Source organism: Centruroides vittatus, unplaced genomic scaffold, assembly GCF_030686945.1.
Source record: "Centruroides vittatus isolate TY-2023 unplaced genomic scaffold, ASM3068694v2 contig_749, whole genome shotgun sequence".
Lineage (NCBI taxonomy): Eukaryota > Metazoa > Arthropoda > Arachnida > Scorpiones > Buthidae > Centruroides > Centruroides vittatus.
The window spans coordinates 1,143,797-1,165,438 of NW_027122485.1; the positions used below are offsets into that span (position 1 = coordinate 1,143,797).

The 21,642-nt window shown below is 25.5% G+C and overlaps 1 protein-coding gene and 1 long non-coding RNA gene across 4 annotated transcripts in view; one reads left to right on the forward strand and one right to left on the reverse strand.

The window, feature by feature from the left end:
• The window catches only part of LOC136981275 (uncharacterized), an 84,084-nt gene extending 72,006 nt beyond the window's left edge, over positions 1 to 12,078 (reverse strand). Inside the window, exons 1-4 of the long non-coding RNA XR_010881671.1 lie at positions 11,780 to 12,078; positions 11,271 to 11,685; positions 10,979 to 11,159; positions 1,492 to 1,638 (exon numbers count right to left, since the gene is read on the reverse strand). This is a non-coding gene — a long non-coding RNA (uncharacterized lncRNA). The remainder of the gene's footprint in view (positions 1 to 1,491; positions 1,639 to 10,978; positions 11,160 to 11,270; positions 11,686 to 11,779) is intronic.
• A 4,579-nt stretch (positions 12,079 to 16,657) lies between these two features.
• The window catches only part of LOC136981258 (CUGBP Elav-like family member 2), a 263,471-nt gene continuing 258,486 nt past the window's right edge, over positions 16,658 to 21,642 (forward strand). For all 3 annotated transcript variants that reach the window (XM_067277552.1, XM_067277551.1, XM_067277553.1), the window contains exons 1-3: positions 16,658 to 16,760; positions 18,059 to 18,120; positions 19,398 to 19,573. The gene's annotated coding sequence lies outside the window, so the exon portion shown is untranslated. The remainder of the gene's footprint in view (positions 16,761 to 18,058; positions 18,121 to 19,397; positions 19,574 to 21,642) is intronic.

Below are 21,642 nucleotides of genomic sequence, written 5' to 3' on the forward strand. Positions count from 1 at the left end.
CTTTGATTTCTCTGAGTTAATGCAACATTGTGAGTTTAAAGTAAGGCAAACGTTTTATTATGAAACAGTATTAACAGCATTCATGCATCAATTTTTTAATTTTTCTGTTAAAGAGCTTGTTTTAAAAATGTGAAACTGTTCAAAATTGAAATGTTTACTTCCTGAAGTTTACATTTTCCAGCTGTCCAATTATAGTATCGTTTTACGACTTTCTTTATGTGCATTATGTTATCGAATAAGAAGACAAAAAGACGAGTAAAATTATTTGTTCAGTTTACAGATTTTTTTCAGCCATTTAATAACTTAAGAAAAGCCTATAATTTGATAAAATATTTAATATAATGTTATAATTTATTCGATTTATAACCAACGAGACTAATCATTAAATTCAACTAATTAGCCTATACTGTGTTAATAATTATCAGACATTAAAATTTTTAAAAAGTTATTTAACTTCTTATTAAATTTAATTGAATCAATGTTATAAAATTAAAAACAAATACAGTAATTAAATATGAATTTTTTAATTTTATTTTTCTAAAAAAACCGTATTTTTTATGACTTTTTTCAGAACATGTAACATAACGTTTGATTTTTATACAGAATATTTATTCTATAAGTAAAATATATAAATTATTCATTTATTTAAAAAACTAGACAAAAGAAGATTATTATTTAAGGTTAACTCATGTCATCTGCAGATATTATGTACAGAAAAACCCATAGATTCATATATAGGCCAATATATATAACTTACATCTTTATATTGTTCTCAAAGAATCTAAATTCTTCAAAAATAAAGCTTGTTAAATTAAAATATTTCTCTATCTATTAAAAATGTTACAAGATTTATTTTTATTTTTTTATTTTTGCAATGTTATATCATTCTATTTGCTACTCAGATATTTAAAAAATGGATAAATAAGTTTACATCTCTTACTAATATTGTATCACGTAGCTAACATAGATTATTTAGCACGTATTCGCCAGAGTTTACATAACATCACAATGCAAAACTCACTTTATTTATTATAGTGTTATTAAACGAGAAAAAGTAAATAAAATTATTTATTTTTATTGCTCATAATATTTTAATAAATATTTTACAATATATATTCTAAATAGTAATAAACACTTGAATATAAATATATATATTTATTTTCAAGTGTTTATTACTATTTAGAAAAGCCCTCTCGCCAGAACTACAACAAAAATTGTATTATAATTCTAGAAATAAATTTCGTTTGAAAGAATATAAAAATAATTAAAAATTAAAAAAGTAAAACAAATTACGTTTAATGAAGCTTATCATTAAATTTACATCTCTTCATTATTTAATTAAATTCTTTTAATTATTATACTGTAAAGCTTTATCGTAGTTATTAGTTAAGCTTGGAATAAGCAATTATATGAAAAAATGTATAACTATCATACATTTATTTTTCAAGATAAAAATCTTATGTATTATTACATTTAAATTTAAGAACTTACTGTGTTGTATATATTTAAAATTGTAATCTTCCATACTTAAATGTAGACATTTTTGAGTAAATCTAGCATCTGCATACTTTGATATAAAATTCCGGGAATAATACCAATAGCAGAAAGGACGATTGGGACTGGAATCTCTTTACCCATCTGAAATAAAAAATCAATGGTAGATTGATTTTTTTTTATTTCAATGCATATATCTGAACGAACTTCTTTAAAACTGTATTGCTCATCAAAAGTTAAGAAACAAATGTATTTCTTTTTATTTCTTACAAAATTCAATGTTAATGCGTAATATTTAAACGTTAGAATCGAGTAAATATCCCAGAGAATAAAATTTTTTCTTTAATAAATCATACTTGCATTAGAATAATTTCTTTTTCATTATTTTGATTGAAAAAGTTTATAAATTGCTTGATGACATCATATTAATCTTTCAGTAAGACTACGAGCAATTAACAAGAGAAAGGCAAGTCCGACACAAGTTGAGATATCCAAGATCAAGAATATACTCATTAACGTCATTTCCAGATTATAGAGAAAATTTTAAGATTCAGAAAAGATGCTCTACAGACAAATTCGAGAAGCCAAAGGGTTATAACATCTACAAATTTATTATCTAGCTCTGTTATGGCCGGATGGACAAGAGGTTCTACCATTCTACGCACTTGGGGATAAAATCAATTCCAGGAGTTTTCATGGGCTGTCTGTCCCAGATACGTCAGGCCTCGTTCCTCAACTGCGGCCGAATTCATGATGAACATGGCCAAACACACGATGGGAATGGGAAAAGGCCTTCTTAGGGCTTAGAGGATGGAAAGAATCAAAAATAAAAAAAGCTCTGTTAGATCGTAAAAAATATCAGCACAACAATAAATTTCTTTGCAGTTCGCAGCATGTACAGTACAGTACAGTAAAAAATATATTATTTTAATGTTAATTATGTTTCGAGGAATTTATTAGAAAAATCTCTGTACACGATATCATATGCTGTACATAGATCCTACCGATGTCTTTTCACAGAGAAATCCTTTAAATTGGAATTGTCATTATAGTATCTGAACCCATAATCAGTGGCCAAAGTTCTCTTTTCAGATGAGTTGAGAATCTTTTCTAACATCAGTGAAAGGAAACCACTAGAGAAATGATTGTTTAATGGACTTTTTAACACATTTTCACATTTTCGAAACTGGATCTCTGTTAAACGGATATTCACGGGATAGGCTATATTAAAAAAATATGTATGTTTTTTGTTGAAATGAAGGTTGCTTCTGGTTATATTTTTATGCATGATAATGCGAAAACATCTAGGGTATATGTTGTGCAATAATATTTTAAAGGTGAAAATATTCAACAAATAAAATATGCAGACAACTTTCCTTAATCGAAACCCAATAGAGCATTTACAAGTTGTTCTAAGAATACATAGCAATCATTATAAATAACAACATCCAGAACTCTCCAGAAGCTAGATTGCAATTCTTGAAGAGTGAAAGACCCATTATCCATGTTAATCAATTAACTTATTTTCAAAATAATTTTGTATAGTCTATACGCTTGTAAATATTAATCAAATGACTCATTTTTATACTGCTTAAATATACATGATAGTTTTACAATAATCGTACATTTGATTCGCGTTTTATTTGTATTATGCTATTGTGTATCTGTAATAAAACAATCTCGTGCTTTCATACAATCCAGACTATGACTTATAAATGGATAAAAAATACGAGAAACAAGAATAAGATATATGAAGAAAAAATAAAAAATCTTGTTGTTTCGGATTTATCTTATATCTAAGCGTTTTATAACAATGACTTCTCGTTACAATTTTTGTATATTAAAGATTATAGTGCATTTGACACTGTCTCTAATAAAAAAGTTGAGTTGACAATAAGGTGTTAGAATTTATTATTTTTAATATACTAATAATATAACATATTTTAATTTTTAGGTGCTTTATTTATTCTCCCATTAATCTGCTTTTTATTTAATTAATTATTTTAAGTATTTTGAAGGGTATGCATTTTTTAAAGGTATTAATTTCTGAAGGTACTCAAATCTCTTAAAATATAAAATAATGTGGTTCTTAGTTTTTAAAATTACTAAATAAAGAGATTCAAAATGAAGTATTATCTCTCAGATATTTAATATTTATCCTCATTATTTATATAATATCACTATTAATCAACTCATATATCTGTTTATTTGTTTGGATAAAATATTTTGCTTATTCTTATTCTGTTTTAGATAATAGTTTTTTTTTTTAAACCAAAATAAATAAGTTTTCAGAATATTTTAAAGTAAATTATAATTTTAATTAACAGAGTAATATATTTAATTATTTGTATTAGAGTACCCATTTGATTATTTTTTAAGTTATAAAAATTCTCAATTTACTCAGTTTATAACTGTAAACTTAAAGAATTGATATTAAAAAATCGTTTTTTATTATTTCTTCAATATAATTTATTTAGAAAATTTTAATCTTTTTGAAATTTAGGTCTAACTTAATAATTATAACTAATAATGCAATTATTCAGCTTTCTCTCGCTGATAGACGACGTGTTCCTGTTTTTGTTTGTGAATTATTGATATGAACAACAGGTACGACTCTGTTTATTAGTAGGCGCATCATGTAATGTTTTCAAACAAGGAAAATAGAAGTAACATATTTGTTTGCACAGTTTTATATTCCTCAGTGCTTTGACATCATAATTATGCTCTTTTAGAAATCAATATCACATAAAATATAGTAAAGAGCATGATTCTTAGCGGCGTTCTGTCATTAAAATAACGAGTTAGTGCTTATCTCACAATTGTACATAGTTAATGTGAATGTTAGTGAGGTGCATACTAATATGAAACCGATTAGTTTTGTTTATTAGTAGGATAATTCTTATCTAACAGAATGAAACTAAACTGATAAATATTTTAAAGATTTAGCAGTTGTTAGTTACGTTCTTACATATTTTTCGAAAACTTGTATCGGATAAATTTAATTTTATCGATTTTTCGATTGTTCTATATTTTTGCGGCATTAAAACGCATAAAATTTTTGTTTAACAATTTAACGAATAAAATGAATATTTATAATTAAAACCATAGTTTTATTTTAATGATTTGATTATTTTTCTTTCAATGAACTCCAGACCAGCAGAATTAACAAAGAATATCTCCAACAATTGATTATTCAAAAACTGTATATCTATCACATTTCTGTATTGTTTCACTTCTACGACAAGAATAGATGACGTGCTCGACATAGCCGAAAATCTTCAAAATTAAAATATTACAGCTATCGCTTAGAGAACACGTGCCAAACAACTTTAATCTAGCGTAACTCCTCCATTAAAATCTGCCAAAGTAGACTTAATTACTTTTACCTAGGAGAAACAGCAACTGTTTTTTTACAATATTTTAATGTATCAAATTTTGATTTTACAAAATTGATACATAACCTTATCGAGTAAATCAAATCGATTTTATTTATAAACTATGCCAATCCTACGAGTATTTGAAATTGATAATACGTACATAATGCGTTTGATATAATCAAAAAATTTTTAAATTAACATAATAAATCTATTGTGCCCAAGAGAAAAACATTTTAAAGGTGCGTTATAGCTTAAAATTCGTCAAAGATAGGCTTACAGTTCTATATCTGGCTTCATATTTTCGCTATAGTAAATTTTAATCTTGAGAAATTTACATATCACTTTATCCAAAAACAATTACTATTTTTTCCCCCTAAGTTTTGCTCTATTAATTTAAAATTAATGATACGTTGATAACAAGCTTAAAATTACGATAAGCAACCAGAAAATGTGCTAGTTAATTAATTCGACGATGACTTAACGTTTAAAATTGTTAAAAGCGTGTAAAGATATATTTATAGAAATTTTAAATCTCTCTTTATTAATTAATAACATTACCAAAGTATCAAATTTTAATTTTACGAAATTTATATATAGTAAACAGCGTAGTCGATGTAGCTTTTATAAATTACGCTCATTCAAATTTAGATTGACGTTACATAGATAGCTTACTCAGTTTAGTCGAAAGTCTTTAAAATTAAAATTTTAAAGCTGCTATATAAATTATCAGAGGACATACGTTAAATAACTACACTCCAATAATTTTAATAAAATTTGCTGCAACTGTTCTTTTAAAATTAATCAATGAAATTTTAAAAAAAATTTAAATAAATAAAATTGACCAATTTTAACGAGAAGTCAGCAATTACGCTGTTGTTATTTAATACGTGCTTAGTAGATAATTTGTTCAATGAAGCCTGAAAACGTTTTAAATTAATTTTCTTTTCGGTAAATAAAACTACACATAAAAAAATCTTTTTATTTTATGATGCTTTTTTTAAGAATTTTCAAATTTTGATTTTTGAAAATTTTATATATGTAACTTTACCCAGAAAACAGCGTCATCGATTTTGTTTTTCTAAATTATGCTCATTCAATTTTAGATTGATGCTGTTTTCTATTTTCCTCCTCCCTTCTTCCGACAGCACCTCGTGAGTCTAATGTTTCAAGGATAGATTCGTGTTGTAAATAGAAATAAATTTTGTTAGGTTACACTAGGAATCGAATATAGTTTTTTTATATCATAAAGTTGCTGCGTAAGGATTTGATTCATACATATCTATTTATTTTTTGTTTTATATATTTTGGTTACTTTATATCCAAAAAAGAGGGGAAAAAAGAAAAAAAAATATATACATCATTTTCTGGCTCAAATATTAAATAGAAAAAGTAAACTAGTTTTACATTCTTCTTTGGTTACTGAATGATTTTCCATTTCCTATTTCCCTTCATTGCATTGATATAAAAAACAAATCTTCGCATTTGATATGAATTTAATATCAGAAGTACAAAAAATTATAATAAAAAATAAGATGGATTAGAACTAATTTAATAAATTAACTAAGTTATTTAATACATAAAAAAGGCTCTAACACGTTTCTGTTTTCGTTTTTTCCCCTACGCTTTCTTTCTTTTTTAGAACGCGTATCATTCAATAATTTGTGTAATAAGCTGCTTTTTCCCCCTACTCATCACGTTTCCCTAAATAACTAATATAATAATTACTTTTATTCTTTTCTTTAGCCTACATTTTCAATAATTTATACAATAATTATTTTATTTTTATTTAACATATGGTTCTAACTTTTTGTACGTAACGACTTTTTTCTATTTTTATTCTCGAATAGTCTGTATTATATTTATTTTACTTAAAGGCATATACTTTATTACTTTGTATGAAAGCTGAGTTTGCTTTTTTTTTCTATATTTTGCTACATTGATTTACTATATGCCTAACAAGCTTTTTTTTAAAAATAAGAGTTAATTTTTCTTTTATTTATATCTATTTCTCAATAGATTTCATGACGATAATTATTTTTTAAACTTTATTTAACTCATTCTCCTGAAGGATTATTATGTGATATTTCACAAAATAACATGTTCCGAGAAAAGAATTTTTCATATAGTTTGCCTTTTTCTCGGAAATATTTTTAGCAGTAGATACCGTACACTAGCTCTTTCTTTTGCTATTTTGAGCTCGATTTACATAAGATTTTCCTCATAAATATGCCTCGAAGTTATGAAGATGATGAAATATCGGTTTTCGAGACAGTAGAAGTATAACAGACTTTTAAAAACAAGATAAATTTTAACGAATTAATTAATCCTTACGTATTATTGATGTCTTTTAGGTTTTGTCCTAAATATTGAACATTTTTCTGCCTTGTTTAATTTACGTGACTAATTAACTTCTGAGTTATTAGTATGCTCACCAATCATCCTAATTTCTTTTATTTTTTAGTTTATTTTTCTAGATTTTAGAAACCATTACTTATATGAAGTACTTGACTGATAAATTGATCCAACGGACAGTTTATTAAAGTTGGAAGTTACTGTAGTGTTTATAGGTTTCGTGTTATATATGTGTGTGCGTATGTGTGTTTGTGTGTCTGTACGTTTCCGCCATATTCTTTTTTTTATTATAGGATTAACTTGAATCATTTAGGTGAAAAATAGAGAAACTCGAAGTTGGAAAAGTAAAGTGGGATAAAGAGAATGGGAGAGAAAATAATAAATGGATACTGAACACGGAAAATCAAAGGAAGGATAGAGAATGGAACAGAGGATAAAGAAAATATAGGGGAAAAAACCACTACAAAATAGAAGAAAAATTCAAAAAATAGGAGAGAAAAGTTTTAACGTTATAAAAGGTACATAGCTTATGGGTCAAATTTCAATTTTTAAATCGCTATTCTTAAACAAAATTGAATAGTTTATGAATAAAGCGCATCAATAAAAGCAAATAACTGCAATAAATAATGTGCTTTTATCTAATGATTATTAGCTTAATATAGGCGTACATTTTCATAATTAGTTGTAAGATAATATTTCGATGATATTTTACGAGATTATTTCGGTTTCCTAAAATATCAACCAAATCCCACACTTTCCTACATTTTTAATCATAATTTTTATAGTTTTAACTTTTTAATATTTATAATATTGTAAAAAAGGCTAATATATAAAAATTTTAATAGTTTTTCATACTTAACTCTAAAAATTGATTATTTTTTTTTATTTAAAAAGAGTTATATCCAGACTATCTATCTAAGGACAAAACTAACATCAAATTTTAAAATTAAGTACTCTAAACTATCAATACTTTGATAATTCATAAAATTTAGTCACACAATTACATCCCAGTCAGTATAAATCCTATATTCACTTTCCAGGCTCATCGGTTACGTTTTGGTATTGTCGATAGATCCTTTAGTACATTTAATCAGTATTGACCAACGTTCGGTAGTATAGATTTAACACGATTGTATTACAGTATCTACTCATTCAATATTAAATTAAATCATCTTTAGATAAGGAGATTTACCAATTAGATTCTATCAAGACATTAAACAAAAGCGATAACATCAATTTAAATAAAAAAAATAAGCATTGGAAAGCTCGTTCAACTTTTGCTTTACAATAGAAAATATATATACAGTATTTTTTGCGTATCTAAAGTTATTTTACAAGGCACAAAAATTATCTTATCTACTATCTGTTATGCGGTAAAAATTTTTATGTATCACTCGAGCCCGTAACCCGAGTTTATTATAAGCCATAATGGACTTATTATCATTAGTTTATAAAGTTAATATTGCGGTATATAAGAGAATGATGGATAAAACTTCTTTTTATGGATTCTTTAATGTTTATATCGTTACATGCCTTTCGTTAACATTAACTACAAGTACACTTCACTAGATATACACTGTATATAAAGAGAGATTTTTCTAGTAATAGTTCATCCGCTTAGAGATCTATCAGGAAAGTTTTCGGGAGTGGTATCTATTAAAGTAGTTAATTATTTTATTTATAAAGTGATACATGATATGGAGAGGGAAGAAAATTGACGCGAGGGGCCACAAAATAGGTAGAAAGCCAAAGCGTTAACTAATATTTAACGGTTGTCGATTGATTAAACGTTTAATGAGATGAAAAGGTATGATGTTTCCATTAAAATGCTCTAATATACTTGACAGGGGAAGAATTTACTGATCGATACGCACACTGTTTCCTTTTCTGACTAGAGCCGTAAAAAATTTATCCAAGTAAAATAATGATGTTATAACTTAAGTAATTACTCTATATAAAAACACTTTTTATGACCGCAACTTTTTAAAAAATTGCAATTCTTTTATAAGTTTTGTTATTTCCCCCCTTTATATCCAAGATAGAAGAAAAAAGGATTAGAGAATAATTTAAAATATGTATTAAATTGAAAGTATTGGATTGTAGCCAACTATCCAATCGTTTATCTTACCTGAATAAGAGACCAAAAAAAAAAAAAAACAGTAACAGAATTTTTTTTTTGAAAAATCGTGTTCGAGTAATATAACGTTTGAGAACGGAAAGGGGAAGGGAATTTTTGCGGAATTTTTCGTGTACCCTGACATATGACAAATTACTGTATGACCCAAGAATATTTTTCACTCTTTTAATGTTTCTCATGTTAGTAAATTATTGTTTTTCTTTTCCTTATTTTGCTTCTTTTTTCAATTTTTTGTAGCGGTTAGTTTAGAATGTCTGCCAAAGGAACGCATTTTACAACGCGAAACGAGATAAAACTTAATAAAAGCTCTAATATTATTCTTTTGAGTTAGGTAATTTTACGATATTTTACTTCTTTCCAAAATGCTATAAAAAGTCGATGAGTTTAACAACTAGTTAAGAGATGAACAACTCCTGAAAGGAATTATTCTTATTTGGCTTTTCATTCTACCGTCTATGTATACTTCAGTTATCCATCATAGGAAAAAGCATGAATGGCATCGCTTAATAATTATCTATAATCTGACTTTTCTGCACTAATAACTATAATTACATATTCCAATTTCGCGGAGATAAAGAAAGGAAGGAATTTAATATTAATGGTTACTTTCTAACAATTTTTCGTATAGTCTATATGGAAACAGAACATTAAACGAGTTATGAATCTTCATTATGTCCAAAGATAATAAATCTGGTTTCTATGTATCATTACCTAAATAATTGTTCTCACAATATTGTAATTTAATCTCGGATTGCATGAATGTAACCTCAGGATATGAATTCTCAAATTTACAATATCATTCGATGCTAGTGATCGAATTAAATTGAATGAAATTTGGAGTGTATATTATTACAATATACATTTTAAAGCAAAGGGCTTTAATTTTACGTAAAACAAGACTAGTAAAATAAAAAAAATAATACTATTAGATTTTGATATACTGTAGTTATATTCGGAAATGATAAATATACACAGATTAAAATGTCAAAAAAATAACTTCCAAGATCGAATATCTCGAAGATGCCAGAAAATTTAATTGCGACTAAATCGAGAGAAAATACTCATGACGAAATTCCAACAGAAACTTGATAAACTCAATTTTGTATCTAATTTGTGAGTAAATGACTTAAAATATTTTGCTCGAGAATTTATCTCAAATCGAGAAATAGATTACATATATATTATATATTACTGTATAAAATAAATTCGGAAGCGAAATACATTTTAACTATATTCAGAATATTATTATTATTATTATTATTATAAATGAAGAAAAGATAACTGAAGGAGTACAACAACTGAATTAATGTTACATTTTTTCAGTTTTCTTTGAAAGGCAGTTTTCTATTTCAGTACTGACAATTTCCAACGAAAATGATAGGCTACATAGCCTATAGTGATTAAAAAATAAAGAACTTTCTATTTTTGAATCAATCTAAAAGATAGAAGAAAATTTAATTCAGTTAAATTAAAAGAAAAAAAAAACATCTAAAAATCAATCAGAAATTCAAAACATTCTGCTATATCTTACTAAGATCAAAACCCTAATTTCTACTCTAGGAATATGAATAACATATCTCAATCTCCAACTAATTAGTCACTACTGAGCATTAGTCACCTACAGATTTCTCTATTCGGTCCGATTCTTTGATGTCTGCTACCAAGTGTTGAGCCACCAAAAGCTTTTATCTCTCCATCTTCTTGATGGACAATCTCTTCTATTTCCGCCTTTCGCGCTCCATTCAGTAATAAGTTTGGTCCGATCCTTAATCCGACATTCAGTTCACGTGTATTCTTATCTAATCGTTAATTTTCAATAATATCGTATTTAAAACGCACATATTTTATCTTATCGTTTAACATTTTTTCTTTTTTTCCTTTAATTTGTTATTTTAATATTTATATATTACACGTTTTATAATGTCTGTAGCATGTTTCTAATCTCATTTTTGTCAATGACCACGTTTCTGCCTGCTCTGAAGGGTGAATAGCCTTGAGGTCGTATACATGATCAGAAAACTTTTCTTTTACGTTTATTGGTAAGTCGTTTCCAGTCATGTATTCTCCGAAGGCTCCAGAATGCTTTATTACCTTGAATTATCCGTTCTATCGATTTTTCGGTTTACAAGAAATCCTGAAACGTTTCTGCATCTAAAAACAATCTCTTATTTTGTACTTATCTTGTTAAATGTTATGTTTCTCTTTGAAAAATTGAGTAACGTTCAATTATTTCAGTTTTTATCTTAGGGATTAATCTTTGCACGCTCTATCAATTTTAACAAAAATATTCTATTTAACCAGTCCAGAAAATCACTCGTTTATATACTAGAAATGTAAAAAAAGCAGATAAAGCGTAAAGTTAAAGGTTTCCCGCACAGTTTAAAATGCAGAATATATAAATATTCTTATCCGTAATTACTGTAATTTTGTTCGTCCTTTTTATTTTTTCATTTTTTATCCTTCGCCTTATTCCGCTTGAATAACAGCTGTAATAACTGGAGAGAAATGCTTGATGAAGTTATCTACTGCGTTTGAACTAACTTTGCTACAACTTCTCTCATCCTGCAAGCTGACGAAAAAGAATATATATATATATATATATACTCGTATATAATTTCACTTGAATTGTTTTGAACTCTTGCCAGTTTTAATAAATATCTGGCCAAAAGTGGATTATTCCCTTCTGATTAGCATATATTTAATTAAACTTTCATTAATACTTAAACATCGTTTTGAAATTCAAAATTTTACAATAAAAAAAAAAAAAAAAATTAGAATACATTCTTGAAAGAATCAAAAATTTAAAATTAACTTTTAATAATAGTAATATTAATTTATCTAATAATATGTTTTATTTAATATTTAATTTTTATTTCATTAATTAAAAATTATTTTAAAAATAATTTTAATTAATCTTTATCAAATATAGAAATATTAATGGTTTAAAAATAAAATATAATATCGAGAGATTATGATATTTTATTCTTACTTTATATCTTCTTAATAATTATAAATAAGATATAAAATAAATACCAAAATGCGAAGCTTACATTCGTTTCAAATTGAAATTTTTAAAGATATGGCGAAAATTTACAAAGATTTTTGAGAAAAACTAAATTAAAAAAAAATTAATAATCGGTAAAATCACTGACAATACACTAATAACATAAATTTATATTTTAGTAGGGTTTAATTCTGACATAATTATATCTACTTTTTTATATATCGATATAATATCTATTTATTTTATATGTTTTTATATTAATTATATATTTGTATTCGGAATTTTTCAGTTAGTGAATTTCTAGTTGACATATTCTTTTATAATGCCAAATATGATGATAAATATTAATAAATTTAATAAATTAAAGCCTTAAAACTTATGAATGTAAGAGGAAAAAGATTTAAACGTTACGAAATAGAATTTAAATTTTATTCACGCATCTAAAATTCTATAGATTATTTAATTACAAGTTTACTTAATAGTTCCTAATTAGTAACAAAATTCACATATGAAGAAAACCAAACATGATTAAATTTAAATAAAATTTTAATCATGTTACAACCTAAACATAATAATTTTTGTTGCAATAAGCACGAGTTGAGAATTATGTGGAAGAAATCTGTCTGATCAAAAGACCTCGAAGAAAACGAATATCTAACTACATCAATGTTTTTAATCAAGAATTTACTAAATTTTTTACTAGAATGTTTTAATCAAACTGAAAATCGGTTAAAATTGTATATGTAGAGTTAGATAAATTTGGAGTTAATTTATAAATTTAACTTATGTAATTCTTCGTAGACTAAGTGTTAAACTTCAGTTTAAAAAATGTACCTCAATTTTTTGGATGGATTAAACATTTATTTGAAAAAGGATAATTTTTAGAATCGTTTTGAAATTATAGATGTAAATAAAATGTCTTAGTCAATTCATATTGTACTTTATAAAAGTAATTAAGTTAAAGAATTAATTAATTATAAATTTATGCGACAAATGTAGACTATGAAAAGAAATTATGCATCATTAGTCGTTTTGGTATTAAATTTACAACACTAACGACGTGAAACTTGCGATTTTCATTTATTGTTTCCTTCATTATATTATCAAATAAATTTAGCGCAATAAAGATATTTAAATATCTTTATGCTTGATTTGAATTTAAGCCTTCATCTTAAATGCTTGATTTAAATTGAATTATTTAATTATTTCAAATAGATAAAATCGTTAATTTGTTAAACTAGAATTGATTATATTCATATATCTGGAACGGTTGTAAATCAATTCTATTGTTATGTATGAAAATAAAATAATCGCGTCTTAGAGTTTGTCACATTAAAATATTACTAGACGGCCGAGTGGTCAAGGTGGAAGCCTACCGCTCTAGAAGGACCCGAGTTCGAATCCGGACTCGGAACGGACGGTCGAAAAACCCCAGGAATTTTTTGGGAGGTGATCCGACCGGAAAACCACCCGGCCGCCCCATTATGGGTCTAGCCGAATCCATGATGGGCTTGCTATAAGAGGCCCTTTTAGTGCCCACAGGGCGGAAAGAGCAAAAGAAAAAAAATCTATTATACTAACTATGATTTAGTTAGTATATCAAACTAACTAAAAAAATATTGAATTACTTTTTTTGTTATTGATCATTCATATTTTCAGAATTGATATAATTTTGAGACTTATTTTTAATTCTAGCGAATATGATTTTAACAAAATTTTGTGAAAATAAGAACATCCGAAATGAGCAGTCGAAAAGAAAAACAAACACCTGTCTGTTGGTATAGACAAACAGTAAATATCTATGAAATACGAGCAAATGATACAAAGATTAAAAAGTAAAATCAAGAACGAGCAATTACTCATTATGACATCGCCACAATGCTGGGATGCAAATTTTAATCATATTTTTATTTAAAAAAACGATGCTTTCCATATCTAGTCTCGATTTTCATCTATCTAACTCCGTTCTCGAGATTAATGAACGGACGAATGGACGGACGACAGTGCGAAGGTATAAGTCTGCAGTTTGAAAATTGCAGCACAAATATCTAATAGAATAACAGTTTTCATCAAAGAACATAAGAAAAAGTAAGCAAACATCTCCCAAAAACAGTTTCATTTTATGCTCTTACAAAGTATAAAGTAAAATTACGATCAATGAATTCCAAGATTAAATGATCAGATTAAAACACAGTAAAGATAAGTAATGCTTTTATAAAAGAAAATCGTTAAATAGTGTTTAGTATCTAAGGATTATAAAATATTATATTAAGAATTATTAAATAAACACAAAAATCTGGTTATGTAATACTACGAAGATGATTATCTACAATACTATTATCAAACAGAAAAAAGAAAAAGGTGAGATGCACTCGATGACCATAAAAAAAGCGAGAAATCTGCTAAAAGAAATTCACGAACTACAGGATATAAAAGCATATTATTGGGTCTCTTGCTCTTCTCAATTACTTGTTTAAACTATTAGCTCGACTTCATATTTCTCAAATTAATCATGATTCTTATGCTTAGTTGTTATATAATAGAAAAATGTCTTCAATGCGAATTTAATACACGAATACAGCTATGAATTTTAAATAATTACGATTGCAACGGCTGCGGTCACAAGCCATCGATATAACCGAATTTATAGATACGGTTCTTCCTATAAAACCCATAGATATAAGCATTAAAGGTTACCTATGTTGGAAAAAAGCCGAAATAATGTGAACCCATCGAGACTCGCTTCACGTTGTTAGTGATTTAAGACTCGAGATAAGGAGAATTGGGAACTAAAATCGGAAAATATATATTTTTATAATATTACTAAAAAACTTTGTAAAGATATTTTACTGGTTTTCATAATGTCCATAAACAGGAAAATATTTATTATTAAAACAAAAGTACTTCCAGAGAGTTTTGTTTTATTTGATAAAGGGCCGGGAGTTTTAATTGAGAAAAAATTATATGTATGAAAATAGACATTGTTTTAAAGACAGATTTGTCAGAAAATCGATGAAAATTCCTAAAATAAAACATTTTTATTAAGGAGAACGAGAGAGAAAAAGTAAATTGCTTTGTAATGATTTCACCTGTGATCGCATTACTGTTACCTGTACTTCACCTGAATTACCTGATAATTTCCGGCCACTCTCGAACGAGAACTTGTAGTAATAAGCATAGCGTGACTGTTGGAGCATGGGAAAAGCATTTTATCGCACAAATTAAACGTTTAAAGGCGAATTTTTTTAAAACGTAAAAAATTACGGATTAAAAAAAAAACGCTTAAGAAATCATCCCGGATCCTTCCTTTTAGCATCATCTTCCGGATTGGAAACTGGAACGCCGTCTAGTGCGTCGATTTTACTTCGGTAAAGTAATTTAAAGCTATTTTCTGATGTCAAAAACAACATCCAATAGTTTTTTAATTTTTTTAATTAATAGATTTTTTTATAATTACGTTTAATTAAGTCGGGGGGGTCGGAAATATCAATTAAAATCGTAATTAAAAAAAAATATTTAGAAAATATTGACCACCATCTAGTATTCACCCTACTTTTTACCCTTCTCCTCCCGAGAGTTTCATGAGAATGTCCCGCGAAAGACGACACCAGCTGTTCTCAAGGTCATCCAGCTGTGTAAACAATGACTCATCAGTGTCAGATTTCGCGGATAGGCGAGAAGAAAGTGAACCCATCGAGACTCGCTTCACGTTGTTAGTGATTTAAGACTCGAGATAAGGAGAATTGGGAACTAAAATCGGAAAATATATATTTTTATAATATTACTAAAAAACTTTGTAAAGATATTTTACTGGTTTTCATAATGTCCATAAACAGGAAAATATTTATTATTAAAACAAAAGTACTTCCAGAGAGTTTTGTTTTATTTGATAAAGGGCCGGGAGTTTTAATTGAGAAAAAATTATATGTATGAAAATAGACATTGTTTTAAAGACAGATTTGTCAGAAAATCGATGAAAATTCCTAAAATAAAACATTTTTATTAAGGAGAACGAGAGAGAAAAAGTAAATTGCTTTGTAATGATTTCACCTGTGATCGCATTACTGTTACCTGTACTTCACCTGAATTACCTGATAATTTCCGGCCACTCTCGAACGAGAACTTGTAGTAATAAGCATAGCGTGACTGTTGGAGCATGGGAAAAGCATTTTATCGCACAAATTAAACGTTTAAAGGCGAATTTTTTTAAAACGTAAAAAATTACGGATTAAAAAAAAAACGCTTAAGAAATCATCCCGGATCCTTCCTTTTAGCATCATCTTCCGGATTGGAAACTGGAACGCCGTCTGCCGGCGACATTGGTTTCGCCATTTTGTTAACCTGGTCGTTCGTCTTGTGTATGAGTGGTTTGTGTTTTTGTCACATCGTGGCTTAGGTAAATAATAATTTTTTTTGTGTGCAAATTACTATAAATAGCACTAGCAATCGACAGTATTTAAACACAAACTAAATTATAATAAATTCAAACATGTTGCTTCTTCTTAGGCCTAACCTGTTAATAAATCCTAAACAAAATTTTTAAATGTTGATGTAATATGTGATTAATATGCTTGATAAGATAAAATATGTCACACAGTTTATATATCCTATTTCTCATAATATCCTTTTGCAATATTTAATATTTTCCTATCAATTTCTTTGCTAAGTTTGTCTAGTTGCTAGCATCACACACTGAATTAGTTAATTTGTTTATTTTTCCCTCACCTTATCTATTACTTGTGCTCAGGTAGTTATGTGCAATGATTTTGTGTGTCTTTGCAATAGATTAGATTTCAAGTATAGGCAAGTCAAAAGTATTAGTCTCTGGTCAACTGTTTGTGATGAAAACAGGTATAAGCATCTTACCTAAGGAATATTTTATAAACAGATGGAGTGTAGAATTTAAAATTGAAATATAAGTACTAAAGTAAGCATATTGATTATTTCAAAAAATATAAAATTATTTATTAGATAAAAACTTTTGCTTTTCAGTTACCTGTGCGGAATCCCGTGACCAAAACCGCAACCGCGTGTATATAATTCTCGAAAAGCATACTAAGCGTTATTTTAAGAATATCACGTCTTGTGTTCCCTAATGTGTTTTAATAAAAAATTATTTGATTTTCTATAATTTATTCAGTAGCATTTATTTTTATTTATTTATTTCGGATGTACATTAATAAATTAAGATTTGGTCGGCACTTATATAATTCAGTAAATGGTAAAATGAATTAATATAGTTACAAAATAATTTTCCTCTTTTGTTTAACATACTGGTATAATTGGTAACAAGTATTTAAAAACAAAAAATTGTTCTAAATAAAAAAAAAAAATATCAGATTGTAAGAAAGTAAACATCACTGTTTGTAAATTTATATAATTTTAATTGATTAATTTTTTAAAATTATGTTAGTTGTAATGAAATTAATTCTATGTTTTATGTTGAACAAATTATATAACATATTTTAGATTATTGAATTCATTTTTTTTATTTATTTGATTTTTATGATGTTTTTCTGACAAATACTGAAAATGATTAGATTAGATATTTAATTGAAAAAAGAACTGATTGTTTGTTTTGAATTAATTTAAATATGATTATAATTTAATACTATTTAATATTATTATTAAATGTAATTGTATCAATAATTTTATATAAGAAGGAAATCTTACATAAAGTTTTTTCTTTTAAAGGTGACAAATGGTGCAAGTCTGTTGGTACTGATGTAAATTTTTTAAAATTTTGATGTTTCTTGGTAAGTTTGAGATTTACAGAACTTTATAAATATATATATGTATTTTATATTTTAATTTGTAAAATTTTATTATAATTAACCTTAAATTTTATTTTATGCAATTTATAAAATCAGAAAATAAATATAAAAAGAGTATATAAATATATATATATCAAAATTAGAAATTATCAATTTTTAAAATTTCTTGAACAGAAATAAATAAATAAATAATAATTCAAAATGTAATATTTTTATTATTACACAATAAAACAACCTAACATACATCAAAGGAAGCAAGTTGAATTTTCTGAAAATCTACTTTATTCAAAGTTTATTTATAATTACATATTAGTTTACTGATTCAACATTAAAACTTGCATTTTAAAAATAATACATATGATAAATGATATCAATAATTTTAAATGTTGGAAAAAATGTCTTTATTTATCAATCTAGTATTTTATAAATGAATAACTTTCATACTACAATAAAGTATTACAAATTTTATGTAGCATTTTATTATGAGAAATAGGCTGTAAAGATGAATTTTGTTGGCTTTTATACTGAAAATTTGTTTTTAATATATTATAAGAAGGCATATTAGAGGAAAAAATTTTAAAAATTCTATAAAATTATATTTTGTATTTCTTAGGTTTCATTTTTAGTGTAATTAAAAAATAAGTTCAATGCAATGCAATGTATGACTGTTTCAGTTGACAGTGATAAATTGAAAATGATAAAATCACAATCAATCAAAATTAGAATAATATTAATTGATATTTTAACAATTAAATTCATTGTACTCTTATATTAATTTATATAATATTTATATAAAAATTATTTATGAAATTATAATTTTTCTCTTTTTAAAATATTTTGTAAATGTAGTTTTTAATATTGAAAAATCGTTTGATTAATGCTTCAATTGAATTTGAAAAAAAAGTTAACAAATCTTCTGTTATTGATTTATTATAAATTTTATAATTACTTTAACATGAAAGTTAAAATAATAATTTTTTTATAACAGAATTATGATTTTCTGCAGTTACATTTAAGAAAGTGTACTTGTTAAGCAGTTTTAAATAAAGAATATTATAAATATAGTTCTTCAGAAGGAAATGTCAAGAATATAAAATTTGTTTTTATTTTAAATAATAATAGAAATAAAAGAAATTATTTTTAATTGAGCATTTAAGTGTATTTTATGAAGTTTGATTTTAATCAATAGAAGTACTTAATTTGTAATTTAATGTTTTTTTCAGTTTTTATTATTTTTATTTAAATAAAAAATTTTACAGGAAAAATCATTCCAAATCTTTAAATATTTATAAATGGAAGAAAGATATTCAACCTGTGACCAATGATTCTACTATACAATGCACTACTCACTTAAATGTCAGAGTAATAAATGTTGCTATTACAAAGTAACACTTTAACCTTGTTTTGGATAGGAGAATTACAGAGCTATATCAAGGTAGGACATGTTTAAAGTAATATTTAAAAAAAATTAATTGGTCTTTTTATAATAAATTTTTGAAATAAAAAATCTGAATAAACTTGTATTTAAATTATATGAGAATATATATGTTAAAATGTTGTATTATATATATAAAGCATATTTTCAAAGTAATTACAATTTTATTGTGTTGAAATTTTGAATAGAAGTTACTATAATATGTTTGTTATAAAAATTCAAACTAATATTGTTTGTTCTCATGCCAATTTTTATTCTAATATCTTTCATCTGATTACTTTAATCTTTTAATTTATTATAAAAGGATATATGTTGAAAACAAAATATTTGTATAAATTTTAATGATTTTTTTAATTTGATAATGAATTTGGATTTAACGATTTGATAAATTAAAAATTTTTTTACATAATAATGTTTATATTATGTTTTATTGATCAAATTATTTCTCAGAGTAAAATTAGTTTGTTGTTTGTATACATTATATACTGTATTATTAACTGAATAAAAAATAATAATTTTATAATAATTTATGTAAATTAACATTAGTACTTATTTGTTGTGTTTTATGTTCAATTGTATTATATTAAAATATATTTATGTATTTGTTTTTTAACTATAACTATAACTTTTAATAAATACACTGGATATATTTTAAGTATTAAAAGTGTTAAATCGATATTAAAATTATTATAATATATTATGATGATGTATAAAATAGAATTTTTTTGTATTACAGTTATAAGAATAAAAATGGTAATTTAATATTTCAGAAATTTTTTGATGACTTTTACTTAGCTAAATAATATTGTTTATTGTTTGGTTTTTATTTTCTAGTTAGTTTAAAAAATATTTGATAATAGTATTAATATTTTATTCTTGTAATATAAGAGAATATTTACTACTTTAAGATTTATAATGAATTATAACACAAAATATATAGCAACTGAATTGAAATAGATATAAGAATAAAGATTTGTGATATAACATTAAATATCTTATAAATACTTTTAAAATTAAAATAATTAATTATAAAGATTTTATTAAAAGCTATGTATTTCTAGTAATCATGCAATCAAAATATAATTACATTTTTTTACATTTTCCTATATGCCAAAGTTCAGATTACAGCAAATTTCATTGTTAATTGTTATTTGGATAATAAATTGTTTTGATAAATATTAATGTAGAGAAAAAAAACAAGAATTCTAGAAAATGTAATAATTATTGTAAAATGTTTTTAATACAGGTATCCCTCATACAACATGGTATTTCTACAACACTATTTTGCACTAACATGGTTTTGGAAATCCTCTGTACAAAATTTCACAATTTTTAAGTGTAAACTTCATTATTTGGGTTTTTTTTTTTCCTTCAAGTAAGCACATGTGTTCTCAGGTTTGCTTTAATGAAAACTGATAGTAGAATTTTTTCTTCTTGTCCTAGCTTTTCTATCAATCAGGTGTTGTCATTGCTTTCAGACTTTAGCCCTTAAGTTAAGACTCATTGTGTTTTGTTTTTATAGATTAACCTTTGTATTTAGTAAAGTTTATTTAAACATTGTTAGGTAGGTGTTGTTAATCTTTTTTTTTAACCATAGGTAGTAATCGTTTGTAAAAATGATGAATGAAATATTGCCACATCTCAGTACTTGAACTGTTCCGAATTGGAACAATTTAGTATTTGAGCACAAATTCTGGAAAAAAGTTGCTTGGTACTTGACTGAACAAATGCAACCAGATAGAACAAATTATTGATTAATAACATATTTTTATTTCGTCATCCATAGAAAATTATTATAAAAACAAAGAAATGAACACATTGTTGATATTCTGATCAAGATCAATAAAAAAGCTCAGATGATGATGATGATGACTTTGAAAAAAGAAAACATCCTCATTTAACTAAAATTAACAATACTTTTAATTGTGCTTGTTAGTTAATTATTGATTGCTTTAATAAACATGTTTCTCTTACTAACGAAAAATAATAGTATACTTTTGTTAACGTCTGGAATGTAAACCTATGTTTTATACTAGTCCTTCGTTTTGTATAGCATGAATTTGCATAAC